The sequence below is a fragment of the Pleurodeles waltl genome, chromosome 4_1, assembly GCF_031143425.1.
Source record: "Pleurodeles waltl isolate 20211129_DDA chromosome 4_1, aPleWal1.hap1.20221129, whole genome shotgun sequence".
In the NCBI taxonomy this organism is placed as follows: Eukaryota; Metazoa; Chordata; class Amphibia; order Caudata; family Salamandridae; genus Pleurodeles; species Pleurodeles waltl.
In genome coordinates, this window is record NC_090442.1 from 274,716,075 (window position 1) to 274,733,011 (window position 16,937).

Here is a 16,937-nt window from a genome sequence, read left to right on the forward strand (position 1 = left end):
CAGACGGCGTCGTACGACGTGGGAGGTTAGTCCCACTGTAACTCCCCAGCCTCAAAGTCCTCAGGCTTCGTCGGCGCCATCGCTCATTGAGGTGGTTGAGTCTCCAGTGGGTCCTCAGCTTTCACCTGGGGCTCAAGAGTCGGTGCAACAGGTTCCGGATCCAGCCCAGGCATCTCATGAAGATCTGAGGTTTCCTGCTTTCCCGCCTCTGGGAGCGGATCCGGCAGCATTTCTGAATGCCATGTTCACTATCTTTAATAAGGCTACAGCCCCTGCTGGTGCACCGACTGGTCCCACGGGTCCTTTGGCATTCTCCTTGGGCTCCATACCAGTCGGCGCCGTTCAGGCCTTTTCATCAGGCTGAAGATGCCGGTTTGGCACCAATGACATTGCCTCTTAGGCCTCCGGTGCCAATGACATCACCACTTGGACAGACGACGTCGATGACAGCGCCTTTTATGCCAACGGTGCCGATGGAGTCAGCTCCGGCGTCGTCAATGTCGGCAAACTCCATGTCGACACCAATATTGGAGGCAAGGTTGAGGTCATGGAGGAGAGCGTTGAGGCTCTTGAAAAGCAAGAGTACCAGAGACAATTGATGGAGGAAGGAGAGATTGCTGAGCCCTTACGAGAATTTCAGGGCCTAGACTCAGCTAGTGGGCTTGACACTTCCCCTGAGTGGGATCTTTCCAGTGGAGTTTACTGAAGAGGCGGCTTCCTCCCATTCTGTTATCAGGAAGGCTGCAGAATTTATGGACCTTCCATTGCCAGCTGCTGCAGTTAAAACTAACATTTTGGCTGAAGTATTACATCCTCCTTCTACTTCAGCGGAGCCCTTGCTCCCATTCAATGATACTCTTACGGAGCCTATCTTAGAGATCTGGAGAAAGCCTGTTACATCACCAGCTGTGTCCAGAACTGTTGCAAGAAGATACAGGGTTGCTCCGGGTGATCCGGTACTTTTGTCACAACGTCCAACTCCGGAGAGCTTGGTAGTCCAGGCTTCTTGTTCGACTCGCTCTGCTCCAGGCTCCTTTCCTGTTACTCCATTGGACAGGGAGTCCAAGAGGATGGAGCAGACGGCTAAGAAGACTTTTTCATCCTGCAGTATGGCTCTGAAGTCGGTTAATGCTACCTGTGTGTTTGGTAGACATGTGCACGCCTTGATGGACACAGCTAGAGCTGTAGTGCCTAACTTGCCGCAGGATATGCAGGGACAGTTCCATGAGCTCCTGTCGGGCACCCAAGCTGTGGCCAAGCAGATCATCCAGTCTGGTCTGGATACTACAGACTCAGTGGCCAGGGCGATGGGTACTTCAGTTGCCCCTAAGAGGCTTGCGTGGCTGCGGTCTTCTGGATTTTCATTGGATGTCCAGACATCTTTATTAGACCTTCCTTTCGATGGAGAAAAGTTGTTTGGGGCCAAAGCGGACTCTGCCTTAGAGCCCTTTAAAGATAGTAGAGCTACAGCAAAGTCTTTTGGACTGCAGGCTTCCACATCTACTCATTTCAGGTCCTTTTGGAGGTTTAGGGGGTTCGGCCATGAAGCCGTTTTTGTGGGAGTCCTCAATCCATGACTCAACAGTCTGCCAACCTTTCTTATAGGTCCTTTAGAGGACAGGGGAGTGTTAGAATGCGAGGAGCCACCCAGCAGCACCCTACCTCATCTTCTTCCTCTGGGGGAGTGCAACAAGGAAGGCAGCCCTAGTTTTCCATCCATTTTAAGTCATGCTTCTCCTGTAGGGGGAAGGTTATTTCATTTTCTCCACGAGTGGGAGTTAGTCTTATCGGACTCCTGGGTACTGATTATTGTGGGGAAAGGGTATGCCCTTCCCTTTTGGGAGTTTCCCCCTTCCATCTCTCCCCATCCTTTGTTTTGTTCAGAGGATCATCTCCTGTTACTTCAGCAGGAGGTACAGTTCCTTTTATCAAAAGGCACATTGGAGTTGGTTCCAGAGCAGGAAAGGGGTCAGGGATGCTATTCAAGTTATTTCCTGATTCCCAAGAAGGATGGTCGATTGAGACCTATCCTGGATCTGAGGATTTTGAATTGGTTCCTCAAACAGGAAAAATTCAAGATGCTGACTCTAGCGCAGGTGCTTTTGGCGTTGAACAAAGAGGATTGAATGGTGTCGGTAGACTTGCAGTATGCTTACTTTCATATTCCCATTCTCAAGTCACACAGGAATAATCTCCGGTTTGTGGTGGGGTCGCAACACTACCAGTTTGCGGTCCTTCCTTTTGGTCTTACTTCCGCACCTCGAGTCTTTAGGAAGGTGATGGCAGTGGTTGCAGCGCATCTCAAAAGGAAAGGAATATCAGTATTCCCTTACCTGGATAACTGGCTGATCAAAGCCAAGTCTCCAGAGCTTGAGCTGCATCATCTCCAAATGACAACGCAGTTGTTGTTCAGTCTGGGTTTTACGTCAAACGTGCCCAAGTCTCACCTGGAGCCACCTCAACGCCTTCTGTTCATAGGAACAGTACTGGATACAACATTGAATCAGGCATATCCTCCGCCTCAGCGGATCTAGGACAGTCAGGCGTTGATTCAAATGTTTAAAAAAGGAACGGTTATTCCAGTCCTTAAGGTCCTATGTCTACTCGGTCTGTTTGCTTCTTGCATTCTGTTGGTCACTCATGCACGTTGGCACATGAGGGCTCTCCAATGGTGCCTCCACAAGCAGTGGTTTTAAAACAAAGGGGATCTCAAAGAGTCGATAACGATCTCCAGAGACGCTGCAGTGGATCTACGATGGTGGGCTGTGGGCGGCAATCTTTCCCAAGGAAGGCTTTGCTCTACCACCTCCAGTGGCTATAGTTATAACAGATGCGTCCACTTTAGGGTGGGATGCTGATCTGAGGGACCTGGAGATCAAAGGTCTTTGGTCTCCAGTGGAGCAGACTTTTCATATCAATCTGTTAGAATTGCGGGCGATACGCCTGGCTCTCAAGGCCTTCCTCCCGTCCCTTCGCGGTCAGTCAGTTCAAGTCTTGATGGACAACACTATCGCGATGTGGTACATCAACAAGCAGGGAGGAGTAGGGTCGTACCTTCTCTGCAGAGAGGCTCTGCGGTTCTGGTCCTGGGCACAGGACCACAGGATTTGCATTGTAGCAAACCATCTGGCAAGAGTTCTCAACATTTGTGCGGACAGTCTCAGTCGGCATTTCTCGGCCGACCAAGAGTGGCGTCTCAATCCGAATCTGGTTCTTCACATCTTCAGGGTGTGGGGTTCTCCACGGATAGACCTATTTGCCACTCGGGACAACGCGCACTGTCTGTCGTTTTGCAGCCTCCAGTATCTGATGCAAGGAGCGTTGGGGATGTGCTGGTACGACCAGTTACTTTACACGTTTCCCCCCCATACCCCTGATTCCTCGGGTTCTAAGGAAGATTCGCCAAGATCGGGCTCAAGTCATTTTAATAGCTCTGGATTGGTTGAGAAGGGTGTGGGATAATGACCTTCTCCAACTCTCACTGTGCCCACTTCTCCGTCTCCCTCTCAGGGCAGATCTCCTCTCACAGTCTCAGGGGCAGGTTCTACACCCACACCTCCAGAGCCTGCACCTACATGCCTGGAGATTCAACGTGGCAATCTGAGTTCTTTTTCTCTCCCGCCAGGCGACACTCCACTAAGACTGTTTATGCCGGCAGATGGGCGAAATTTGTGGCTTGGTGTGGAGAGAAACAAATGGATCCCTTGAAAGCCCATTTGTCTGATGTTTTGCTGTTTGCTTTTACTTTAGCACAGACGGGTTGTGCAGTTGCGACTGTCAAGGGCTATTTGTCGGCGCTGTCAGCCTTTCTTTGCCTTCTGAATCAACTTTCCTTGTTCAAATTACCTATAGTTGTCAGGTTCTTGAAAGGCCTAACCAATAAATTTCCTCCCACTCCGTTTATCATGCCTCAGTGGGATTTAAATCTGGTTTTGACTTTTTTAATGGGTTCACTGTTCTTGTTCTTTAAGGTTGTTGGTCTTAAAGACAGTTTTTCTTGTTGTTATTACGTCTGCTAGATGTGTGAGTGAGCTTCAGGCTCTTAGTGTCAAACCTCCCTTTACGTCATTCTATGCTGACAAAGTGGTGCTGAAAACCAGGGTGGCTTTCCTTCCTAAGGTTGTCACTCCTTTCCATATGGGGCAGTCTATTACTCTTTCATCCTTCTATCCTCCTCCTCACCCTTCAAAAGAGGAACAAAGACTCCATCGCTTAGACCAGAGAAGGGCTGTCAGTTTCTATGTTGATAGAACAAAGGATTTTCGTTTGGATGACCAACTCTTCGTTGGATATGTGGGCAAGATGAAAGGCAGAGCTGTCAATAAAAGAACCATATGCAGATCTGTTATTCATTAGCAAAGAAGATTCCTCCTGAGGGTATTAGAGCTCATTCTACCAGGGCTGTCTGCCACTTCAGCTTTGGCTAGAGGTGTTCCTGTAGTAGATATTTGTAAAGCAGTAACTTGGGCTTCCCTCCATACCTTTGCAAAGCACTATTGCTTGGATTCGGAAGTCACGAGGGACGGACATTTTGCACGTTCTGTGTTGCAGGATTTCTTGATGTGACTAGTCAGGCACCCACCTCCAAGTGCGGTACTGCTTTGGGACTCTATTCATAAGGGCAGGAATCCACAGGTAGTTGTATCCATCAGAAGAACAAGTTACTTACCTTCGGTAATGCTTTTTCTGGTGGATAAACTAGCTACCTGTCGATTCCTCACAGTCCCACCCGCCTCCCCGTTGCCTGTCTGGTTGTACCAAACCTTTTTTCTTATAAATGTATATATGTTTTGGTTAATTTTATATAAATAAATGTTGTACTTGTATTGCATCCATATGGCTATATCTATGTACATATGTGCTATTGTGAGGTTGGTTTTCACCTGTTCGCCTCAAAGGCAAGTAAAAAAGGGTGAAACTGACGTCAGCATGCTGGCGAGCACCTCTTATTGCCATGGTGATGTCAGACGGAGTTGCGTGCGGAGCCATGTAATTGTGACATTCTTGTCGACGTGGAGAGCTGGTGTATCCACCAGAAAAAGCGTTACCAAAGGTAAGTAACTTGTTCTTCTTGCTGTAGGGAACCCTTTGTGACTTCTTTCCTGCCTGGTGGGAGACCCCAGTTGTTCAAACTCCCAGTGATGGCTTCAGCTGGGTTCTGATCTGAATAGCGCTTTGACTACCTGCTCAAGGAGGCGAGCATGCGTAAATGAACCCATGTTGCTTGTATACAGACTCTAACGTCTGTCGCTGCTATGAAAGCATTGAATGGATCTTCTGTGGCTCAAAAAAGCTACTATACGTAAATAACACACCTGTACCCCTACATATTATAGGAAAGGTCTTAGCAAATACAAATAGTTATTAGGTGGAATATTTTTGGCGGGTACCTTGCGTGTCAAGCGATGAGAGGTCTACTGGCTTAATTTCAATAAGCTGTTTTATTAATAGATATTATCTACTCAGTGCAACAGCTCACATGCTCTGCACTAAACTCTGGCCATCATTTACTGTCCACATATATGTTTGATGTATTATCAGCATTGTATAGCATTTTACTTCGATGCATGGCGGACAAACCCACATTCACAATTCTACAATCTGAAGTATCAAAAGTGACATGCTGTGGGCTTTGCAAAACTCCGTAATTCATAGGTACATGCAGACATACATGAAAACTGAATACATAAATACATTTAGCAAGTGGGTATCAATAGCCTGTTGCTCTGCATTTTACACCTGGAGTGAATGGACAGCAAGCTAAATTTGGGGAGTTCGGGGCTACTTTATGAGATTCTGGAACATTCATGAACATTGTAAGGTGCTTTTGGTGCGACTGCAGATTTCCTTGATAGAGCGCGCTCAGCCACATACACAGGACACGCTCTCAGCGATTTAAAGCTCTCCCTAAGCAGGTGCGAGCAGCTCGCACAAGGCTGTGATTTCTTTAGCATGCTGAGCCGCGGGTTTATAGTTGGGAAATAACACTACGTGAGCTAAAATGAACCACTCTCACCTTCCGAGGTAAGTGGTGTATGTTTCACACGCAGAATCTCAGCTGTTAGGGGAGAGCTTCGGCAAATTCTGTGACAGAAACTTAGTTACAACGAGGAGGAAGGGTCTGGAGATAAGCCGTGATAACAAACAGATGGGGCAAGCTTCCATCGGAGCTTGAAGGGGCGGTCTCGCATTTCGTTGAGTTAGAGCTATTAGCATTGTAAACTCCTAACCGGACTTTTCTTGCCACATTAATTGGACAAAAAAGAGCCTTATCTGAACTCTCTCAGCAGCCCCTGCCTTTGAGAGAGCAAACAACTTTAACAAGTGGGCCTCCACCCTCGCTGCCCACAGAGACCAAATGTGAGCAAGATAACAGCCTGATTTATCATCTTGTTGACATCTAAGCTAAACTCAGAGCAAGAATGCTCTGAAAATGGAAATGGGAGCTTCCCTGGACATGAGCATGAAATTAAGTAAAACGAGCTAGCCCTGAAAAAGCCCCCCTCTTCTGTTAGTTTCATGTTTGCAGAGGGAGCTGGTGGGGAGGAGGGACTGAACACAGTGTAAGACGAACAGGCAAATACTAAAAAAAAAAAAAAAAAAGAGATAAACAGGACATAGCGTAGTTATACAGTAGTTGGTGCTGCTTCCAAAGAGAAAAAAGGCAGGGGAAAGAGGCAAAACTGACCACTAGCAAGCAAGGATTTTTAAAGGACACTGCAACCAACAAATGAAATAGCTTTGAACTCACAGTATAAGTATACTTAAACGTATACAACACGTCAAACGCTTACGCTCGACAGCACATCAGTTAACTTTAGTGTTCCTTTTATAGGTCTACCTACGGAGAGCTTTAGCTGTCTGGAAGACCCTATTTCATCAATTATTCGAAAACATAAAATAACAAAAGTAACAAGAGGGGCCAGCCTCGTTCAGACATTGACTTGCACTTGTTTTTCATGGTTTGCTGTTGCTTGATGGACTGTTCATGTTTTGGTACTTCAAGATGGCTACTCTGATGCATTTGTTCTCCAATTTGGTGTTAACCTTTGTGCTTAACATAATCCCATTGATAGCAGTTGTTGCTTGAGCGTGAGACCCAGTGTGTTTTTTTATGCATGTACTTGGCTGACACAATAGCATTTAAATGAAGTATGGCCTTTTCAATTAGGTAGTTCTTGTTGTTTTGAGATCTTAGCATGTCATTTATACACATCGCTATTTACTGTTCGCCCTTGAGCTTTTATTTGTTTCACTTATCTGTAAGGATAACATGATGGATGGATGCTTTCTTTTGTTCATAAAGTAAAGACCTATATGCACATTAGCATTTTAAGTATACAATAAAAATAATGGTCCTTTGTCAAAAGTACCTATCGAAATAATTGTATGTGTTAGCATTTTCATCCTTTTACTGCCTGTTGTTTGTACACTGCTGTGTTTGGGTTTCCTTCTAAACACCAGCATGAGGTTACAAGAGGCACTCTTCTCTTATTGTGTACCCATGCAAACTACATAGTTACCTTCAGCACATTCTGGGCTCCATATTGATACAAACCCCACATCAGTATCTCATTGCAGCCTGAAGATATAATGAAAAATATACTTTTATTTTCTTAAACAAATTTGACAATATTTTGTTGCATTTCTGAAATATCAAACTCAACACTATAGAGAAAATATCCAAAATATAATTACAAGGGAAAACCTTGTGACCAATTTGTCTTTTAACCCACAATTCTGTTCCCCAACAAGGAGCAAGACACTTGCCCTCTCTTCCACGTCTCTCCCACCAACAGAAGAAGGTGGCTTGAACTGGGCTTTGCTAGGGGGAGAAGGGGGTTGTAATAACTGTCCATAGCCCCGCCCTCCAGCTCAATACTTGAATGGACTTGGGAGGGTTTAGCAAATTCAAGTGTTGTGCAGTTCCTTGAAATAGTTCCTCAAGACCAAATTATCGACTGTACAGAGTCCCCAATATTGCCACATGGCCAATGTGAAGTCTCTCCTCAGTGATTACTCAAGGGGCCAAATCAACTATAGATTTGGGTCACAAGGACAAAAAAAATAAAAAAACGAAACTTGAAAATCGATTTTACATGCTTGTAATTTTTTATAGGACTCTTATCCTATATAGGACATTTAAAGTGGGCAACATTCATGGACACAGCAGTAGGTTAGGAATACTATAGTTGGGTCCCCATTAATTGCCAGTGATCTCAGATTGGGGCACCTAGGCAAGAAACACTTTGACCTCGAAGTGAACTGGGGGACCATTATTTCCTAACAAGCTCCTCTTCATCACTTAACCTTCACAGGGATATTCATCTGGAACAAAAGTAATTCAGATGCCATTAGTTAATTATAATCTGATTATTTTTGCTTCCAATCTACTTCCACTTTGCCCATATATGACTGAGGGGCAAACATTCAGAGGCCGAGGACTAGCAGATATAGGTAAGAGAAAGATCGCCGGCAAAGAGTCCCCTTCCCAGGCCATCTGGGCATTGCAGTGGGAGTGCAGAGAGGAGCACTGCCAGATGATGAAGAATGCCATCTTGGTGGGTGAGGGCCTGTGCATCTGTGATCTGAAGGGACTCCTTGATGCAAATTTGTTCTTAAGGAACCGTTTCACAAAACTGCACACCATTTGAATAACTAGATATCGTTAAGGGAGGATGTGCGCCAGACTGTCATTTCCTGTCATAAGTTCTCTAAGGTTTATGGAATCCCTCCCATGCTCATCAGATATGCATGTGTCACCAGTTATGATGTCACATGTATTTTAATGAGGTGGATGAAAGTGAGCACTGGCTAGCCTCAATCAGGAGTTTGCCAGTGCACAGAAGAGATGGGGTGCTGGTATAATTCCTCCTGTCCCTCCATCAACTAAGAGGAGCTTGGCCCCATTCAGGGACCAACAAATCAAAAATAATTAAAATGCCTGCCAGGATGTAGAAAGAGGGGGCATTTGTCTTGCTGCTACTATATACATCATAAGGGCTGCCTAGATTCACCATTTCATGATGCATATATACGTCAATAGGGCAACCAATGGGATAAGTTCACCAGTTGAAGAAGGTTTCATCTTCTGATTAATTTTCATACCGCTTTTCTTTGAGAGTGCAGATTAAATCTGCCTATGCAGTTTGTTCAGCATAGGGGCTGTACTACTAGCTTCCATATTCTTGTAGCCCATGGTGTTGCTTCATTCACAAAGGCACCCAATTACCAAACACTTCTTTTAAAGACAGGCCTATTGGCTTTGCCAATGCCAGTTAAAAGAATACCTAAAAACGGTATTGCACCAGCTTTGCTACCACTTCAATTGTGTTTTAAATTGAGTGAGATTCCCAGGGTCTTGAGCAAAACAGAGTAGTTTTCATTGTAATTAAGAATTTCAGAATAATCAATACATCATTTTCATAAAAAATGAAGCCTCTTTCAGTACATGTTTTCTGTGATACGATGTGCCTTATCCCTTACTTAAGTATATCTAACTGCTGAATTTCCAGGAATCACAGATTCAGAGAAAATATATGTAATTTGGGCACCTACTTTTTCTTATTAGTATCTCCTTCTTTTTATCTTACTTAATTCTTGTTCTGATTAATTTCTCAATCAGATGAGATAGAAGTAACCTACCAATATTTGACTATTTTTTTACACTTCTTTAAGGGTCACATTGGATTAGATATCCCAAACTCCCAGAGATATATTCTGTGCCTTCATCTCTGTGGAGTATAAGGCAACAACAGGCAGGCACACGACAGACTTGTACTTACCATCCTTCCCTTTGGGTTAGATTTAGAGGAACATTGGAGATGCTAGGAGAATGACGGATCTGCCGTAGAAATTGTACTGCATACTCACAAAATACGTTACAAATTACTAACAAAACTAACACCTCAATCTTATGTACCAAACTAAATAGATTGAATCCGAAAGTGACGTGATTGAGAACATATACTTGCCAAAGTGAGAAACTATTATTACTACATTTGAAACGAGATTGAGAACCTCTACTTGACAAACTGGGAAACTGGTATTACAAAATGTAATGGCAAAAGTGGCATAATGATGGTGGAATGCTAAAAATCAGCTGAGCTGCGTACCTATAAAAAATCAGCAGACAAACTTTGAAAATGCTTGCAAACAATTATGGTAGTTGTGATTGTAGATGTCCAAAGTCTTTACTGAGTTCGAGTGAACCTTCAGAGAACTTGATTTACCTTTGCTCATATTAGATTGAAATTGCTCTGCTTTTGGCCTAGTAAGCAAGACGGTAGACAGCAGCACTGTTGTTCAGCAATGTTGCTGAAAGAATACCCGCAAAAAAATAAAAATACAGATGCCGCATCATCCAACAATGAAATCTGAAGAGTAACTGATGTGACAAGCTGCTTTCCATACAACCGATGTGGCCTGTAGTAAAACCTATGGTTGCCATCATGACAGGAAAGTGTTGAGCATGGCTATTGCATGTGGACAGTCATTATTAGTGAGTCACATCAGCCTCATGGATTTATCTTAATTTCCGAGTTCAATTGGTGCAGCAAAGTTCCAGTACTACTAGTATTTACAAAACATAAATAGTTGAACATATGACTCCAACACTGGAATTCTTCTTGAGTTAGGAACAACAAAAGCAACATTGGAAATGAAAAAGTTCTCGCATTTGCTTGAGTTAAAGCTCTTAGCGTTGTAAATGGCAATGTCTTTTATCCATGTGTTATGGAGTGTATGTATGAGGTGTGTAGTGGAATTATGTGGTTTGGAATTAAACTGTTCGTTGTAGAATTGAGTGGCATTGAATTGTGTGATGTGGAGTGGATTTGTGTGGTAGAATTATGCGGCATTGTGTGCGGTGGAATTATGTGGATAGGAATTATGTAATATTGGCGGTACTGGAATTATGTGGAGTGGTATTCTATGTTATGGGGTGTAATCATGTGGAATGGTATTTTGTGTTGTGGAGTGGTATGTAGTGGAGTTAAATCATGTGGTGTGCTGTTGACGTTTGTAGCATGATGTGAAATTCTTTGGTGTGGATTGGCTGTATATGGTGTGTTGTTTAAATATGTTGTTGAGTTGAATTATGTCGTTTAGTGTTGAATTATGTGGTGTGGATTGGAAATGTGTGGAGTTGAATTGTGGGGCATGGAAGTGTGTGGGTAGCTTTTCCTTTTTGGTGACAAAAAAACAAATCGGTAGGAGCTAAGCTCCCGACCTGTCTCTTTGGGTGTTAAAAAAATAAAAAGAACAAGCATTTCAGAACATTCCGAAAAAGACAAGCCGACATTTTAAAAAACCGGATGCACACCTACATAATAATGCAGGTTGATTTTATATTTGTGGATCCAAGTTGGTTCAGCAAATAAAATGTAGCAATTAGTGAAAACATTTTTTTAAGCACGAGATGCAGCAGAGCAACGTGAAAGATGAAGGTGGAAGAAGCAACAGGGAGAAAGGAGGAGTAGCAACTGGGTAAGGCACAAGAGTGTGCAACATGGAGGGGGAAGGAGAAGCACACAGATGACAGATGGAACAAGAAACATGGGGAAAGTTAACTACCCAAAGGAGACAGCTGAAAAATATATGCTCTCTTGTGGAATTCTTGACCAAACCAGCAATAATTACCAATTCCTACCAGTACTATTTCTTCTGCCTTTTGTGGCTTTCACAGCTCATTTTTACACTTTAAGCTCCCGTAACTCATGATTCTACAAGTGCATTTGTATAATTATGTGCCTTACAACCTCAGTGTAGAAGTCACTACATGTCAAAGTATGGATCTATGGCGGAATAGTGTGAAGGATGGCTTGGCGTATGGGGGAATAGATGCACGGATGGAAAGATAAGAGATGGATGGCTGCACGGATGTATATGCATGTTTGGAAGGATGCATGGATAGGTGAATGCATACATCAATCTATGTGCGATTGGCTTTTTTAACTGACAGGTAATTGTATGGCAGATGGATGGGTGGCTGATTGAGTGGGGCGAATGAACAGCTGTTTATAAGATGGTTTCAATGAATTAACAGATTGATGGATGGTTAGGTGTACGCGTGGACACATGGAGTGAGGAAAGGAAGAATGGACAGACTGGCCAATACGTTTTGAAAGGACAGATGATTAGATGGATGAAGATTGACAGCTGGGTGATTTGAGTGAATTGAAGGGTGAGTGCATGAATGAGTTAGTCAGCCTGCAATGGCGTCAGTGCTGTTTGCGGCGTCTGTGTTCTCTAGGTCTGAGCTGGCAGAAAATCCAGCCTGAGTTATCTCAAGGCTTGGGCAAGAAGAGATGCCTGCATGCTTAAAAAATGAATGCATTGTTGTTAATAATGAACATTCGTATAGTGTAGTCTTCCTTTGGAAAGTCATGGCAGCGCCTTTCCATATATGGATGAACGTCACTACATTCTAATGGGGATCCAGCCAAATTGACAGCCAGAGACGAGGCTCGTTGACAATTACACCTTTGTCCCGGAAGTTATGAAGGGTGCTAATCATTGTAATAAACTATCAATGCACTTGGCAGGGCCTGCTATGGGCTCAAAGCCTCTGAACAGTAGGGTGATTCTCAGTCTAACTCCTCTTCCTCGTTTCCAGTGCTTAGAGTGATAACCTGCACAGACCAACAAGCAAGTAACTGACATATCAGTGTCACCATGCATACAGAACATGTGTTTACTTAAGGCTAGATTTGTTGTTGAATGGAATTGACACGAGTCTCTGAGCCGCTAAGGTGACAGGGTACTGCAGGAGCGGTGAGCGGCATGTGCTACATACAAAGTGACCACGCTGAGCAGCTTGCACAGTTGGTACAGCGTGGCGGGGCTCCACGTGAGCAGGCACTGTGTGGAAGGACGGCTGATACACTGTAATTGCCAAGGAGTGCTGCTCAGCATCACTTCAGCTGCACATTAATTCTGCAGTCACACGTCGTTGCATTTTAATCAAACCTCCGCTGGGTTGCAGCAGGTGACATTTTTGACACATGCGTGCACTGTACATTTCAGCCACTTATTTCATGAGATTGAGTGAATTCATCTGTTTAAGTGATGTCGGCTGGGCTTCAGAACATATTCTCCTCATTCCTGCCCAATCTTTTACGATGCCACAAAATATACCTATAACCAAGATAATATAAGGGTACAGAAATGCCACACTCAAACATGAATAGAACTATTAATCACAACTAAATAAAGAAAAATAATACAGCTATAAGCAAATGGCCTTCAAAAGCAGATTAATCAACTACCGTCCAGCAGCAACTAAAAGAGTTCTTTAAGAGTAAGAGTTAATGCCCCCCTGCCTCTCAGGACAGCATAGTCAATGAGGCAACCAGCTGAAAGGAACACCGCGCTCCCTCTCCGCTCGCTCACATCAGGGAAATACTTTCTCTGTGATGTGGCACTGATGTCAGAGAAGAAGGCGTCTTAGAGGACTCACCACTTACCATCTGTGCAGTCCGAGTCCTCTAAAAGGCGCATTGGCCTCTGTAAAATCCCTCAGCACACAGGTTTTCCCAACAACAAAAGCACACTGGAGTGGATGCCTGCTTGTGATCCAGGGGGACTGTGTGTGCTCATACAGGAGCACTTTAGTCGGTCCATGCTTGTGCCCCAGGGGCACTGTAAAGGGCACACTCGATTAGAGCGAAGGAATGCACAAAGACAAAATCACCAGGTGTCCACAGCTCTGAGCCCTATGGCAATTGGGAGCAGTTGTGGATCGCTGTGCTGATCAAATAATGGTGAAACATGAAAGCAGCACCATCACAAGATTTACAGGCCTGTTTTTACTCGTGCTCGGAATGGAAAGACAGTGGGAGCAGCTGTGCGTAAGGAGACTGTTCCCATGCCACTGTGAGCAGAAGAAAAAAAGTGTGCCAAAACTAACTCAAATAGACAGGAGGGGAGGAGTACATGTAATAGGGCCAGTAGCCTTGGGAGGGAACCAAACACTAGAAGGAGGGACAAATATAGCCAAAGCACCAATGAAAAGCCAGGTTTCAGAAGGGCACAGAAAAGTATTAATGAAAAACAATGGGCGTGCTCGAAGTCCACAGAGTAGAAACAGCATGTCTCATTGAGACAGTGCATGCACTGCCTAGGCGAGACCTACAATTGCACCTCCAATGATAACAAACTTAGATGTAAAAAAGTCAAGCACTCGATAAATGATCACTAGTGCAAAAAACACACACAGTAGCCCTAAACCTGTTCTTTTATGAATTTGTGCTATTCCTGCAGTATTGGAGATAAGGAAAATAGTGCTCAGTGGATACATTCTCCATAGTACCTGATTTACTCATTTTGCTGTTGGTGCTGTGTACATTGCATGATGAGCAGCAGTGCTATTCAGCTGCTTTTCTCGTTTTAGCAACTGTTCAAGATCTTTTACTATTAGGCCATAAAAGATATGTTACTGCTGTAAGGGATTCTGTAGAGAGTTCAAAACCACAGCAATATATTCATGTACAATCGCTTTGAAAATGGAGCCAGCCTTTAAAGAGCACTGTGGATTAGAAAACAAGACAAATATGACCCATTTGTTAGAAGTATGAAAACTCCTGATATAACAGCATTAGGTGTAATGTAATTGCCAGTGAACATTTGCTTCCCAGAAAAGTCAAACTGCCTACTGAATGTATAGCTTACAGATAAGTGAAGGTCCCAATGGACTGGCATGGCCTTAGTCACATAGGTAATTCATTGGGGAGACAATGGAACACACAAAACTATTTTCTAAATTAGAAAAAAACACCCCTTTATGTCTTTCACAAACATCTGATTTCAGTGTTTCAGCAGGCAAAGGAAGTATGCCAATTATTAATCAAGAAAGACTAAGCTTGTCATATGATAAATGTTGAGACAATTAAACTAATGTAAACAATAATGAATACGTTACATCTTTCTAGCTTATTCCACATTGTTAAATATTAAAAGTCCTATTCACAAACTGCATTTTCTAGTATATTTAGCAGTACTACAAAACATACTAATAAATATCTTTCAGAAACCTCGATGTCGAGTTTCACCACCCGTCTTCAGATGAAACTCATTTCATCAACAACCAGTCACAGCTAGGCTCACCGAATAATAGGGAACCCAGACATCAAACCTTTTTTTTCTTCCTTGCTATGTCATTGAACTTCTCTTGAGGAGGAATTATTTGGAGGGGATGGAGCGTTTAGAGGCAAAAGATCAACATTTTTAGCAGGTCCAGTGAAGTTGTCATTGCAGATACTACTGCCCATCTGATGTGACCCTGGAGTTGATTGCTGACTGAGAGCAGTCGCTGGATTCATCTACAGCCTGCTTGTAGGCTGTCCTAACTTAGGCTAAAATAATTGCAGCACCCTAGTTCGCAGCCACTGAATGTTTTCTCTAACGCTGGCATCTCGCAGGAAAGTTAGTCAGATGTTTGAATCAGTTAGTGAGATGTATCAACAGAAGAGTGCAGCAGTTTATCACTATGCCACACTCACCAGTAGGAGGGCAAGGGACGTAGCATAGGAATTTAATGCCTTTGCTACTTCACTTGTGTGCTTGGTGTCATTGACTGCACCAACATGGCACTTCAGCCACAGAAAACACCTTTTCTTCAACAGACACCGGTGGTACTCCATCAACGTGCATGTTGTCTGGGGATTTTAGTGACATGTGCCTAATTGGTTGGTAAGTAACAGCATCTCACAGTGGCCCTACATTTGTATCTGGGGTGGTATGCAAACATATTTAACCACTACAACAAAGTCTTAACACATTACCCTTTCACAAAGTGCATGTAGCACAAGTACAAAATATACCCCTTGATTTAAAAATAATCACATTTTATTTTTGCAGGTGATGCAAGGCCCCATCTCCTCAGACCCTATGGGCATCCGAGTTCAGTGTCTCAGCAAAGGTATAATAGGCCCACACACAGGCACATGAGTTACATGAGTTGTTAGTACACAGTCGCAACTCAGAAGTCTTGACCATGCCAAGGGGGATGATGGTGTATTCCCCAGAAGTTGTGCGCAAAATTGTTGTGGCCTGGTGTGTGTTGCACAACATTGCCATACAATGGAGCCCACATATAGATGTTGACCAATACCTGCGGACGTATCAGGGGACCCAAGGTGGGGTCCAGAACAGAGAACAGGGTATGCAGGTGCAGGGTTGGCCAGTCAGCTCTTTTTTTCTCTTGAGTAGCTGGTTATGGAGTTAAGTGATTGGACAGTCTGTTGTCAATGATGAATGACGGACATCTAACACACTGTGCGTACATACTATCCTGAGACAACTCTTTATACTTTGCATAATGGTTTTGCCTAATGTGCTGTAATCAACTTAAAATAAACTTGTCTGTACATGTCCCCATTGTACCAATTATCCATACTAACATTCAACCACAATATCTTATGTATGACACTCTGTTGTATAGCCATTTTAGTCATTTGTAGACCCGTTATTTTAGCACCTAAGCATGCAGTTTGTGCACTTTAGCCCTGGTACATTTTATTCAGCTTCATTTTATTATTCTAGCATAGGCCACTTTTGCGGTGCTGTTTTATTTTCTTTATCTAATTGTTCTTTTGCCTAGGAAAGCATTGTGTTTCTAGCAAGACATTCTTTTCACCTTGTGCATTACTCAAGGCTGCAGTCAGATAGAGTTGCTGGCAAGGTGGTACGCTGTGTCTCCAACATTCACAGAAACATACACATCCTTAAGTGGGGACATTTTCTCAGAGCATCAGCTGTTTTATAATAAAAACACTTTTCTGTCCTATACACATTAGAAGGAGATTCCAGCCAGATGACCACGACTGCTTGCTGACCGCCTTTGCTAAAGCTGCTTGCTTATACTACCGGACCCCTGACCTATATGGGGATGGTGTCTCTCTTGACAGCAGGCTTCCTTGCTCAGGTATGGGTGATGA

At 43.6% G+C, this 16,937-nt stretch overlaps 1 protein-coding gene across 2 annotated transcripts in view; it reads left to right on the top strand.

The window, feature by feature from the left end:
* The window catches only part of SCUBE1 (signal peptide, CUB domain and EGF like domain containing 1), a 2,009,692-nt gene that overhangs the window by 1,335,030 nt on the left and 657,725 nt on the right, over positions 1–16,937 (top strand). The window lies entirely within an intron of this gene.